The following is a 13,961-nucleotide window of genomic DNA, read 5'->3' as shown; positions in this document are numbered from 1 at the left end:
AAAAGTAGGAAACTTAAAATGCAATGTGGCTTCTTGTCTCTACAGAAACAACTCGGGACAAAGTTTGCCAAAGTACTTCAGAGGTTTAGGAATTAATCCTATTTTCAAAGGTCAGTTAAGAAATAATGGGTCCGTCCCTCCACTTGCAATGAAATCTAGGCTCTAGAGGTCAATGGGAATACACAGAGAATGTGGAGTTAAAAAGCTCTGTAAGTCTCTATGGGATCTGTGTCTAGTTTGTCAGTTTGTCACTTTTTTCCAAGGTTTGGCTTACTATTACAGAAGGCCATTTCCAACTTTCACTTCTTTTAATTGCTGAAGTAATGGGTACATACCTCAAGTATCCACATCATCTTTAACTACATCTCACCTTCAGCAGCCTCCTTCCCAACAGATATTACAAATTTCTGCCTTTTTTTTTTGCATCTCCCTGAGTCTTTCTGAACCCTAACAACAAGTGGAGCCCGCAGCTCTGAACTAAGCAGGCAATGAATCCCTCTCCTTCAGTAATTTCAGACTCTCTTCTGTGCAGGATCAAGACTGGCACCTGCAAGTTTCACAGACTCCGTAGCTGAGAAAATTTAGCTACTAATGCCCAGCCTCAGAATTTTACTAGACACACAAAAGCCACTAGCTGGAACAAAGTTGCCAAAATCTAGGACTCTGACAGACAGAAGGGGTGTTTGAGGAACTTCTTGGTACCCAAGGTGTTGTGGTTTGAGAAACCATGTCTGCAGGAGGCTGAGCACAGAGTCCCTTGAGGACTTGGTAGGAGCACTGCAACTCACACCTCCGCTTGTTCCCTCTGCAGAAAGGAAACGGTGTGGGATTACTTAACTGTAATGGGGGCCAAATATAAGGGTTATGTCACTTTTATAAAATATCCTTTCAGGGGACTGTCTTGGCACCATCTTTAGGGATACAATGCCACTAGTGCAGCCTGGAGCTCCCAAGCTTTTCCCAGGGGATTCACAGTTAAGTACTGATCCAAGTCTGACCCTGCCTAATGTACGAGTTACGAGAAGATCAGAGCCCTAGAAACTGGGATGGCTCTAGGCTATTTGCCAATAATTAGCTATATTTATTGATTAATTTATGAAAATTACCATTTTTGTGGGCACCTGGTACCCTAGTAGAGAAAGAGCTATGCCTAATTTTCATCTTATTGTAGGGGGGGGTCTCTATGACAACTGCTTCGAAAAGTATCCTATGCATGACCATGCATGATTTCTCCCATGGACTAAGACACTTCATGAAGAGTCAACAAGATTCTTGGGTAAGAGAATATGAAGAGTAGCAGAGGAAAGACATCAGAATTAGAAAATCCCAAGCTGACAGTTAAGAACAAATGGGATTTCTATACAAGATTGATGTATACCCTAGTAAAAATGTGCTGTAGCAGAGTTCTAAAGTAAGAAGACACACCACTAGCACAAACAGGGAACAAGGTGTCATTCAGTTGTGAAACATCCAATTTCTTCAGTTTTAGGCCTTATACAAGATGGCACCTTCAAACTCCAGAATTAATACAGACCCACGTTTTGTTTCTTTCCTCCCTGTATGCTTACCTAAGTATGCAAGTCATTCACAAAGAAAGATCAATTCGGTACTTCAAAATTCTTGTGAGGGAGAGGGATTCATCCCATCTCAGAAAGAGAAAGCTAAACCACTGACAATGCAGCTTTCAACAAAGCCTACCCACTTTGGGCAGCTAATATTTCACAATTCCTTTTTTAAACGTTTGGTATCTCATGTTTCTTTGTATGCTGAAAGCATAGTTCCTATTCATTTCAGGTGGGAGTACTTGGCACCTTTGCCAACCTGACCCCAGGTGCCTTGCATCAGGAATTCACAAACAAAGAGCACACGGTTAGTAAGTGTAAAAAGGAATAAAAGAGATAGAATCCTCTTTATTTTTCGACTATAAAAATCGTATGCTTTGACCAGAGAAATATTCTTGTTTTTCTTTCTGTGATACCTTATGTTAATTGATTTACATCTCTAGTAAAGTATAAAGTATAGGTCCTATAGAATGCTAGCCTTTTCCACCATATAGTTAAAGTTTTTTTCCCAAGGTAGTTTCTCTCATGCAGTAAATGAGACAGGTGATTGTGTTGTTAAAAGCTTAAAGCAGTATCATGATTTGTATTCACAAGGGAAGTAAATTGAAGTTGCATGTAAATGCAATAATGCTGGTATTTCCTGTGTGGAATACCAGTAGACCTGGCTTTTCTTCACAAATATTTTTAATGTAGCTCCTCATTTGGAAAAACAAAAAAATCTAAAATAGTAAATCACGTGGGCTTTAAGATTGTTTAAAGCAACCTTGAGTCTCTGGACCATAGACCAGAACAGCATTGGTGCCTCTGCCAGTGACACAGCCAGCAACGTGATGTCCACTTTCCTGATAGTTACACTTGTTGGAAACAACGTGGGACTCCTAAATTTTGCTTGTACCATTGTCCTCCTTGCATTTTCTCTTACGTAGCTCTTTTCCTCTCCTCTGACTACTGTTTCCCTCCTCCTTAGCTCACCTAGCTGTCTCTTGGTGATGATTTGCTACTTTACTTTTATGTCCCGCAGCTCTTTTCTCCATTTCATTTTATTTTCTCCCCCTGAAACACTGAGCTAAGGGGCACAGAAGGGCTTTGAAGCCCCTCTTTTGAGGGCTTCTGGGGTGCCTGGGTGGGGATAGGTGAGAAACACCGAGAGTTTGCTCTCGGGCCATGGGCATGGCCACAGGGCAGCCCAGGCAGACGGCAGGAGGAAGAACAGGGAAAGGATTAGAGCGTTTAAGTGGCAGCTGAATCTTGGGAAAATATAAAAGTTAAGCTCTGAAGTCTCTACTGATGCATATGAACCAGAATCCCTGGGAGGCTCTTAACTTTGCCAAATTTGGGCAGCTTTTCACAGGGATATAAGAACTCATATCCCTAGCATGAGGGTGATTTTTTTATGTGACCTTTTACATCCCACTCAAAAGAGGGAGACAGCAGAGATTCGCAGTGAGGATTTTTTACTTCTCTTTTTCTAACAATGGACAAAACAACATGTTTTTCTCCCAGTTCTTTGTTCTCAGAAATAGCTAAGCAGTTTTAACTGAAACTTGGAAAACAAAAGGGGAGGAAGGGAAGCCCGAGGCAGACTTCTGCTATAGAAAATTTCAGTGCAGATTCTGAGAGTCTGGCAAAACTAGAAACAACTGAAAACAGAAGTTTAAAATAGAGTGCATTAGGTACCTTTAAATTATAGACACCCAGAAACTGGTGTGTAGTGCTGTGGCTGTTTCATTGTTCACAGCCCTGAATTGGTGATCTTGACTTCTTAGATCTGCTGCATTCATAGCATTTTTTTCTCTTTGAGAGTGAGTCTGCTAACTAAGGCACTTAGATAATAATTCATGTGTCAATTTTAGGCATACAATATTAAATAAAACCCAAAAAACTGGGGCTATGCACTTTTAGGTAAAGAGCCAAGATGGGGAGCAGTCTTTCTGCTGAACCTCCACCTCTACCACTTCTAGCAACCCTGTAGATATTTGCAAGACCTCCAGTCTGCTACTGTCCACACCTTTGAGCGACATGAGAGGGTTTTGTGTTTTGTACTCACCAGCAGAGTCTGTTTTTCTGGGCGCAGGAGTGGGACTGGGCACTCCACTCTGCCTCTGCCACTGAATTTCAGAGGGTTTGCTTCTATTCAAACTTCTGAAGCTGTACATCTTCAGCTCCCATGGCATGATATATCATAAAGATCTTCAGAAACCCGGAGTTCACTGTCAGTCACATGTGAAGTTTGTGAAGCTACTCTGGAATTTTAAATGCCTTTTGCTCAGGAACAAATGGGACGGGTAAAACTGTGGAGTGATAATCAGAATAAGGTCACCGTATAAAGATCTTCTTGGAACATGAAATTTTAAGGAGAGCCTGCAGGTGTTTGTTTGAACAAGAGCTTCAGAGTAAGAGGTGGACAAAGTGTGGATTAAGACCTACATAAGGAAAAGGCTATAATTCTAATATTAATTAGTTTCTGCATAATTAAATATTTCTCATTTTGAACTGTGGCTGTGAGCTCCCTCTGTCCTTGGCAAAGTTTGAAGTCTAATTTTATGGTTTTGACTCTTCTCTGGTGCACTGCAAGTACGAGTATATATTAAGCTATTAAGCAGGTTTCTTTTTTCTTTATTTTTTTTTTTGCTTTTCTCAATGTAAATAGCTCTGAAAGTTACTTTGCTTATTGCAGGATGTTGGACGATGATTAGAGAAACCATGCTTTTCATCACTAAAACATTTGAGAGCAAAGAGTTGAAAACACTAGGAAACGTCCACTTTTCTTACACTTTGATGTTTGGTATCTTGGCAGTCTGATGCTAGTTTTATGACTTTTGTTAATAACAAAATTGGATTATTTCCAGAAGTTTATGAAAGCTGATACATTTTCAATTGTCTAGACTTTGGTAGGCAACCTTAGGTTATGTTCTGGCTATGAAAGGTGGATTTTGTATTAGTCAGCTACGCCACACCAAGGTACAAAATATGTGTAGCCAAGTTAACTTGTTGAATCTAAGGTAGATTGACCTGTATATTTTAATCTGGGTTTTGCACACTCTTTTATTTGCTGTCATAAGCAAATCAGTTATTGCAAGCAGCACGAAATCCAGTAACATACAAGTTTTTCTCCCCATTTCATGTGATCTTAGTGAGTCTTTGAAACAAGTGGGTGGAAGGCAATAGTGAAGATTCTGCCCAGGCAGGAGTGACGGTGGTGAGAGTAAGCTGAGAGAATAAAACAGACAAGTTCTCAACCCAGAAGGTGTGTTGAGAAATAACATAGAATTGGGGGGTCCAGGCAGGGGACTTGGACTTGTTTTAGTCTGGACTTCACAAAATGCCTTGGAGAGATCATTAAATGTGTTTCTCACAGGATGGGGATTTGAACATCGTACCAATTTCCTTGGATCCTAAGAACACTGAAAAAAATCTGACCCAGAACCCATCTCAAGCCAAAAGGTATTCTTCAGTCTTTCATAGCTAAAAGACGGCAGCTAAAACCTATCTGCACCTTTTCCACTTTGAGGCTTGGATGTATGCAAAATGTCTGTGACCTGCACCTTAAAATGATTCAGACACTGATTCTACTGCATGCTGTGACTACCTGTCTGTAGGATGTTATACCTCTGCTCTTTGCTGTTCAAAACTGAGTGAAAGTTATTGAAAATTATCTCAGCTGGTCCTTTTAACAGGGTATTTTTTAGGTATCTGTGTATTACCATACATATCATCTGCAGAGATGCATAAATGATCGAGCTTCTCACTTAATAGAAAGGAAATGGTGATAGGGGGTTTCCAGGAAGATTCTTTGATTTCAGAATTTATTCTCCCTGAGGTCCAAAATAGCCCAAATTTAACTTTCAGAACATGCTGCAGAGCTATTTTTTGCTGAGCTTTTGCTGAGGGTTGAAGAGTATGAGGCAAGCTGGGAATTTTTTTTTTGTGATTCTGGGTTGATTTGATTTATGTGGGCAGGGAGTTATTTGGACTGAGCAAGTAATTTTGTTTGTTATGAATATTTTTAATTAGTTATAAGCCCTCAAAACTTTGGGATAAAGACATTTTGTTTATACTTGGGAGAAAAATGAATGAACTAGATTACATATTTAAGTCTTTTTTGTAATGATTTACTCTTCCTTGTAATTGTGTGTAGTGAACAGATTATCTTTTATTTTATGATTCAGTTTTCCTTTAAGTGCTTCTTCCCCTTTGCTGCCACATCAGAGAGAATCTGTTGAATTTAATTGGGCTCTCCTTAGGCTCATGATCTCGCTTGCAAGGTCAGTTTTATGAAATTTCTCTTACCTTTTTGGAAATAGGAAATGATTTGTGGCTTTGCCTGAAATACGTCTGATCAACCCTTCCAAATTTTGAGGGCTAGTCCTTGGCACAGGAGCCTCGTAGTGCTTAAGAGCCCCACCCCTTGATGGAAAGATGGAAAGCTGGTATCCTAAGAGATGTGGTACATTGTGTGGAATGCCACATTCCCCAGATATCTCAGATTTGTGAAATACTGCTTAGTGGAAAATAATCACCAAGTGATCAGAGTTCATTCTGACACTTTTTTTTTTTTTTGAACAGTAAAATGAACAAATTAGTAGAATATATGAATATGATGCTGTCCATCCACCTCTTTTTGCCAAGCATAATTCACCACTTTTTGGTTTAATGAATAGCTGATATATGTGCCATGAATAAGTCTTATTGTCTCTTCCCTTTCCTCCATACAGTCAGCTTTTTTGCTTCTGCTCTTCCCACTTAAACCATTTAAATCAAAACAAATACGAAAATATTTTCCTTTAATTAGTATTTCTATTTAACTTGCACATCTTTCCCCTTTCAGTTGTCAGTAATGTGTATAAAGATGAAAACAGTATAAAATATAATATTTGGGCTCATATGCTGAGTTGTGCAATGGAGACTTTGCTAGAAATGACTAACAACAGTCTGGTGAAGTGGGTGTACATAGCATCCAAACTATAGGTGCTCATTTTCATGTTTGTCCATGTGGGTGGGCTTTCTGGAAGCAACTAAATGACTTAGGAACTCCAGAATTACTTAAGAACCCCTAAATTGGCCTTTTAAAATTTTTTTCTGATTTTCCCACCCCACCTCAAATACAGGCTGAATCCAAACCTCAAATGTTTGCATCCTTAAGCACTGGTAGCAGGGTGAGAAATTCAGATTGCTGCTTTGCCGATTCAACCATTATAGAAATTTAATGTCCTTTTAAATTATATCTATATTTGATATGTGACCTCAAACATTTAGGACTTCTTTTTTTTCCCTACTTATTCTGTTCCTGGATTAGCTTTATTTCACCTTTGCAGACATCTGTGACTCAAATATAAAAAGTCCCACAAATTATCTGTGTGGGAAAAAAAAAAAAGGCACAGGGTGATTAAATTAAAGAGAACTAATTTACAGAGAATCACATAAGGAAATTTATTCAGGTAAGCTGTCAAGATTTTACGAGTAAACTTCCCAAGAACTGTCTCTTAGGCTCTGTCCTTCAGCATGAAATACTTGTGTTTTAGGAAGCCGTTTAAAGAGATACTGGTTTTTAGGGGGGAGGGTGGTGGTAGAGGAAGAGAATATGAGAAACTCAAAAAATAATGAATTTAGAGTGTGAGCTTATTCAGAAAAGAGTAATTTGCAGTTCCATCATGCTAAATTATACTGTGTGACACTGGAGAGCAGCTTCTGTCCCTTGCTGTGGATGGGTTGTACATAAAGTTGAGGGAAGCCTTCAGAGCCTAAAACGATGCCTCTTCCTTTTCAGATCAAAACTTGCTATAGGGTCAAGTCTTCTTCCCTGTGATTCTCCAAGAACTGTGAGAGAACTGTGGCTTTTGCTGTGTCCACAGAGGCAGGCTGGACCAGAGCTGAGGCTGGCCAGAGCTCAAATATTTGAGTTTCAGCTAGTAGAGGGTTGTTTATATTTGTGCGACTTCTTTTTGTTGTTGTTTTGTTTGATTTTTTTCCTCCCCTTGGCCATTTCCTAAATGCCACTGGATATCATAGAACCTGGATATAATCATGAGGAGAACCTATTTTGGATTATTTCTCATAAAACCCCCCAAAACTTAAATGTGTGAATAAATATGCCATTACATTATGTAGACACCTGTAGAAAGAATGTAAATATATGAATTCATGCATATCATGTAAAACTTGATCTGAAATTAGGGCAGACCCTGATAATGAGGGAAATGTCTTTCCCCTTCCATTGAGAATAAGAACCTGATCTGACACATTTTCTTTTTAAAAAACACCAGGTCCAATTTATTTCCTGTGACAGAAGAGAAATGGAGTCCATCAAATCTATCAGAATGAACCCCTTTTAAGAGCCCATTTAAGTAAATGTACTTCTGGATACTCTCTGAAAGTGAAATAACAAGGGTGGAGAGAAAAAAAAGGGAGGTGATGATTCTAAAAGCATCTTATTATAGTTTTAATTTAGATGGGCTTTGGTGCTAATGATTCATTAGGTTATGCCCTTTAAATGGTCTTGTCTTGAAAATGCCAACATTTTGAAGCAGACTTGAATATATTTCTCAGACATCAGATCTTGCACTTGTTATTAAGATAGGCTTTTTATTTTTTTTTTTTAATTTAAGAACATCTTGTAAATTATATAGGCTGCAGAACTTTTGCAGTTTTGCTTTCTGCCTCTGGACAGACTGGGGGAGGTAGTAACACACTGAATTAATGTCTGTGTTTCATTACTTGGGGAACGCTGTGGTGATGAGATATCTGCAAGGCTCAAAAAGATGAACATGCATTATCATTTCAAGTCCCAGCTACTTATGGAACACAGAAGAAAGCAGGAAAAGACTGGCATACACAGGACTTTGAGGGGTGTAGTGTAGAGGTTGATTAGTTACTCTTAATTTTTTGAATTTCTAGTGTTTGCATGGCAGCATAAGTTAATATTTTTCCTTGTTGTCTTAATGTCAAGTGTTGTAACAGCGTAAGGAAGAGGTTTTCCGCCTTGCCTTATCTTTCATATAGATTTTATATTTGTTGAAGATTTTTTTTCAGTATCCCTTCAGCCCATGGGAGCTGTGATCACAGGACACAGCTGCCCTGTGCTGAGCACTGCACAAACCCAGAGCAGCTGTGGAGGTGGACAAAAGGAAAAGAAAGGAAAAACCAAAGGGACAGCATCTGCATGTGGTAGTTTAATGTTGAAGGAAGAAGTTTTTCGGGTGCCTTGGAAAGAGTTTGAAAGAAGGAAGGTAATTGGTGTGGCTTTGTGGGTGTTTGCAGAGAACTCTTCTGAAACCTGTGATGTGCTATGACAGAAGGTATACACTGGCAGTCTGGAAATGTGAAAAGTGGCTTGTAAAGACTGACACTGTGACCTGATGGTGAAAGAGAAATCATAGCATAGGGGAAAACAAATATCTCATGTCTGACATAGTGGAAAGGAGGAACCGAAGAGCACAGTGGGAGAAATTTCATGGGTCCATCCTAAAAGAGTGGACTTGAGACAATGAACTTCACAGCAGTGTTTTGCATGAATATAAAGGGAATAAGGTTGCATAAGGTCAAGGGCAGAGGGAAAGACAGTTGCCATAACTGGGAAGTATTTGACATGAATGTATAGCAAAGTGGATCTCAGGTCTTGGAAGGAGTTTAAGTGTGAGGCTCGAGTTCTAATTCAAAGCTGACAACCAGGTTATCAACCAGACTGATGGAATGGTCATGTCCACAGCGCTGGATTTCAAAGGGAGGTGCTGAGTCTGCATGGCTGGTGATACACCCACGAGAAGGAAACTGCTTCAGATTAGTCGGGAGAGGAGAGGTCTATAAAATAGAACTGGTGGATTTGTGAACTGATCAGGTGGCTACATTTTTTTAGAGATGAGATTACTCATAGGGAGAGATTGCCTTCACTGGAATTAACCAAAAAATTCTAGGCTAAAAAGTCATCTGAATGTGATACTGCTTGGAAAAAAAACTGACACTGAAAAGTCAATATGTTATAAAAAATTTAAATACAGGTTTGAATCTGACAAAATAGTCTAACAAGCTTAGACTGCTTGCTGAAAACACTTGCCATCATAATGGTCAGTTCACTAAATTCTGTAGCAGTGACTGTAATTTAGGATGTGATCTCTTAAGCTGCTCTTCAGGAGTTTGGCTGCCCAGACCCCCTGCGAAAGGGAAAGCTTAAATGGTATCCATAAAAAATGAGGCAGGGTAAAAATCACTTCTGCTTGCTGCCTTTTTTTTTTTTTTTTTTGGATGAAGAAACAGGACTCCTCTATGAACAGGAGGGATTGAAGAGAAAAGGACACATTTATTTCAGAGGACAAATGCAAAAAGCGGTGAAGTTATGTTGCTAAACGTTAAGAGAGTAGCTGAGACTAAATCAACTAAATCAAACTATAAATGCAAGATGAAATTAAAACTCATCATTGTAGAACTTCATGCAAAAGTCTTTTGCTGAAAGGTGTTATTGAGAGTTGGGGGTGACTTTGCTGCAGTGAAGAATTATTTAAATTTAACCTTTTCTTCTGACTGTTGTTTGTACGTACTCCAAATGTATTCATAGCTTCACATAGCTTTTATACATCTCTGTTTCAACATATGGATAACCTATGAGCTGATGACTGAATTTGTTTTCAAGTTATTTCTATTTGCTTCTGGCATAGGAGTGAATTTTTGTTGGACCGATGATTGTAAGCTTTAGAATTAAATTTGCAATCAAAATTGTCACAATTAAAAATTCTGATTTTTCTCTGTGCTAAAATGTTTTGAGCATTTATCCTTAAAATGTCTTGTTAAAGTCTTTGTAGAAAGAGTTTATAAGGACTGGCTTTGCTGTCAAAGACATGCTAAGGAAGTTCAAACAAAAGTTTCCAAATAGATTTATCCTTTACTTGTTCATCTTCTAACCCTTAGCATGACACTTACAAATCAGAAAGTACACATGAGTTAATGTCTTTTAGTTCAATCTTTGGTAAAATATAATATTAGTGTTGAATGCTAGCAACTGTTGGCTTTTCCTTTTAATCTCTTAATGTATATCATACAGTCCCTTTACTTTTCACTTTCCTTTTTCTCTACTGCTTTACTTTCTTTGTACCCCCAAATCTTTTCTTCTCCCTGTTCAGTCTTGTCCTCATTTTCAGTATTACATTAGCACTGATTAAGAATAGATGCAGTGATGCTGATAAAGGCTAGGCCTTTTGGCTTGCTTCTGCAGATAATTATTCTTCTATGGACCAAATTATTTTGCATGTTGTTCCATTTAAAGAGTAAATTTTGAAACTTCTGCAGTGCTTAGACTTTGGGAAACATACCAGGAGACTCAGTAGAGGATGAGCATTTCAAAAGGGAGAGCAAAACTGGACATAGCTAAATATCAAACACTGTTCTGGTGATTCAAAAGTACAGTAACCTCTAAAAATACCCAAGCCACATTAAAAATGTCATCTGTAGGTTCACACTGTGTTTTGAGCAATCTACTTTCATTAAAGCAACAAGGCTGTTTCATTGACAATAAGCTCTCCTGACACTGGTAGATCTCTTGCATGGTCCTGTGTTATATTGAAGACCTTGCTATGAAACAGAGATATCTAATGTAAAACAATGAAGATGCTCCAAGGTAAGGTATGGGAGTGGTGACTTACTACCAGGGTGCTTTGGATACTTGTGGTTTTACTTTAATAAACAGCTACAGCTACTTTACAAACCTCAGAAAATGCATGAAATGGCCTTTACATTTATTTTACACTACTGGGAGCTGCATTATTTGAAACTTCAGCTGTAGTAATTGCATATGCTGTATTTCTAATGATTGCACACTCTAGAATTGTGAAGAAACTAAACATCAGAAACAAAGCAGTATATTAGCACTCTCCCCCAAATAAATTGGTAGAATTCCAGCAATTTAATAATAGAAATATGATAGGGCTTCTACTTGAAGACTGGAGCCCCATAGGAGTGTGAGAATATCAGTGTGATCATGGAGTTAGTGATCCAAGTTGTACAAGGACTGAGAGGGGAACTTCTCATTATCCTTTGTGCTCATCAACGTGAGGTTTTTCGAAAGCATGAAGTGTTGACTTACTGTCACTGATTGCAGTGGGAATGGAGTTAGACTGCTTTTGCAGATGGAATCCATATTTTTAAATGTATTGAACAGTCCAGAATTAGTGCCATTTCGGGAGTAGTGAACACTTGGCTTTTACATTTCCATAATGCCCCTGTCAAGCACATCATGCAATCGAGTCATTGCTAAACAGTGTTTCCTAACATATGGCCAGTCTCGGGAGGTCGCTCAAACATTAGCAATTAGCATGTTTTGTCACAATGTTATTTTCAGAGTGTACAGTTTAATTAAAAAAGGTAGCAGCGAAACAGTCAGCTGTTGAAACATCAGAAAGATACCTCAGGATTTAAACCGGCTGAAGTTTATGATGACATGCATTTTGACAAGTTTGGCTAAGAAACATTTCAGAAGTGGTTAAGTTACTTAGAAATGTGAGTCCCTGTGACTTTGAATTAATTAACTATAGGGCTTTTTAAAAGTTGCCTAGCTACCAAAGTATTATTGCATAACCCAGTATTCGGGTATGTCAGTGTGATCTATCACATTTATTTAACTTATAGCAAAATGAATTCATAATCTTGTGATATCGCCAGGAGTTTATATCACTTTCTGATCACTGAGAATTATCTGGTTTTGTGACTTAGGTACCTGATCCGGGAAACAGAGCCTAAGAACTAGGGAACCTAAATTCATAGTTAGATAGACAAATAAATGGTCTGAGATTTTACTTTCGGCACCAATAGAAAATGGACTCAGAACACGGATGTCTCAACAGTACGAGGTTTAGGTCTGCATGTGAAGTTCCATTTTATCACACATGACATACAGCCACAGATTTCTATAAATACACCTGTGCATCTACATATGTGCAGGCATTTATGAATACACTTAATGAAACTTCATACATAGAAAAAAACCCCTAGGAATTTTAACTTTATGGTCTTTTAGGTTTTTTGGGGGGGAGGGAGTGTTCGGGAGAGTATTCTCAGTGGACTGGGATTTCCGATATGAAATTTACCAGCAGTGTAAATAACTATTCCCAGCACAACATTAGACCTAGAATTTAATGTCATAACATGAGCACTTCTGCCTTTTTTTTTCGTTTTTGTGGACGTTTTGTTTTCCCGTACCATGGACTTCTAAGGCTTGATTTTTCAGAAAAGAAGATCATCCTCGGCTTCAGATGAAATCAGTGAGAGTATGGGGGCTTTGCATTTCTTAAACCTGGGCTCATTTCTGCTCATAAAGTATCAGTTTCAAATAAATTTCTATAGAGATACTTTTTAATAATTGGGGCAGATTAAATTAAGGTTTTTCAGTTGTGAGCCTTTTAGCAGAAGGAACAAAATCTCCTTGATATCTTCCCCGTTTGCATTGTCACTTTCTTCCTCCCTATGCCTGATTATACAGCCATAAATTGAGTAAAAATTTCCATTTACCTAATTGGGTTATTGAGTGTCAAGTCTGTTTGCTAAAAGACTGTAAAAAATGAGAGTAATATTTGCATTAAAGAAATACTCTCCCTTGCTTTTTCCCTTCTGCATTTGACCAGTGTCGTGAAAAAAGGGAGAAGGCAGAAGCATCCTTCCCATTTTTCTTTTTGTGAAAGTGAAAGTTTGACTGCCTTTCAAAGAAGAAATTTTGCAAGGCTGGCCTGTGTCACATGCAACAGTCTATTTATGGAACGAGAGTGTGGGTGAGGTTGAGGAGATCCCAGGACTATTTGTCGTGGGATAGGGAACTGCTGCTGCCTGAATTTCTCTGGGTGTTCCATTAAGGACAAGGGGTGGATCAGCTGTCCCTGATAAGATGCTCTTGGTTATTTGCATATCTTAAGCTGAACCAACACAGCAGCACAAAGTTACCAAGACTAATAAAGGTGTGTCCTGAACGACACCTCACACGTCCTTATATTTTGCTGCTTCCTTACAACTAGTGGGACCCATATTGTCAAGCACAGCTCAGCTGTGTCCCTGCAGAAAGGTTGGAACAAGGAAATATGAATCTGCACACATGTTTTGTTTTAATAGATGTACTTTTTAACCTGGAGATTTTATAGAACTGAATATCTGTATTTTTACAGCATCCGCATGACCTTTGAGATAAAAAGAGGTCTTTTCTTTTAACTCTCCAGTTCACAACTGCTCTGATTGCTCCTTTGATAAAACAGTGATGACCAGGGTGTAAATGCTGAGACAGTCACTGTAGGTAGATAGACTGAACTTAAAAATTTCATCTCCTATCTGTCATCATAACCTACACTGGTAGGAGAATGCAACATTTGAGATCACACTGTACTGATTTTTAAAATTCCTCAACTCCATCTGTTTTGCTATTATATTGTAATT

The 13,961-nt window shown here is 38.5% G+C and overlaps 1 protein-coding gene across 2 annotated transcripts in view; it reads right to left on the bottom strand.

Moving 5' to 3' along the window:
• The window catches only part of LMO3 (LIM domain only 3), a 143,351-nt gene that overhangs the window by 65,053 nt on the left and 64,337 nt on the right, over positions 1-13,961 (bottom strand). Inside the window, exon 1 of one of the 2 annotated variants that reach the window (XM_017824000.1) lies at positions 1,858-1,869. The exons of the other annotated variant lie outside the window; for it this stretch is intronic. The gene's annotated coding sequence lies outside the window, so the exon portion shown is untranslated. Of the gene's footprint in view, positions 1-1,857; positions 1,870-13,961 lie in introns of those variants that run through there. 2 annotated transcript variants of the gene reach the window in all.

Source organism: Lepidothrix coronata, unplaced genomic scaffold (assembly GCF_001604755.1).
Source record: "Lepidothrix coronata isolate B3197 unplaced genomic scaffold, Lepidothrix_coronata-1.0 Scaffold107, whole genome shotgun sequence".
Classification (NCBI taxonomy): domain Eukaryota; kingdom Metazoa; phylum Chordata; class Aves; order Passeriformes; family Pipridae; genus Lepidothrix; species Lepidothrix coronata.
Note: the sequence above shows the minus strand (reverse complement) of the source record. Positions and strands in the feature narration are given on the sequence as shown.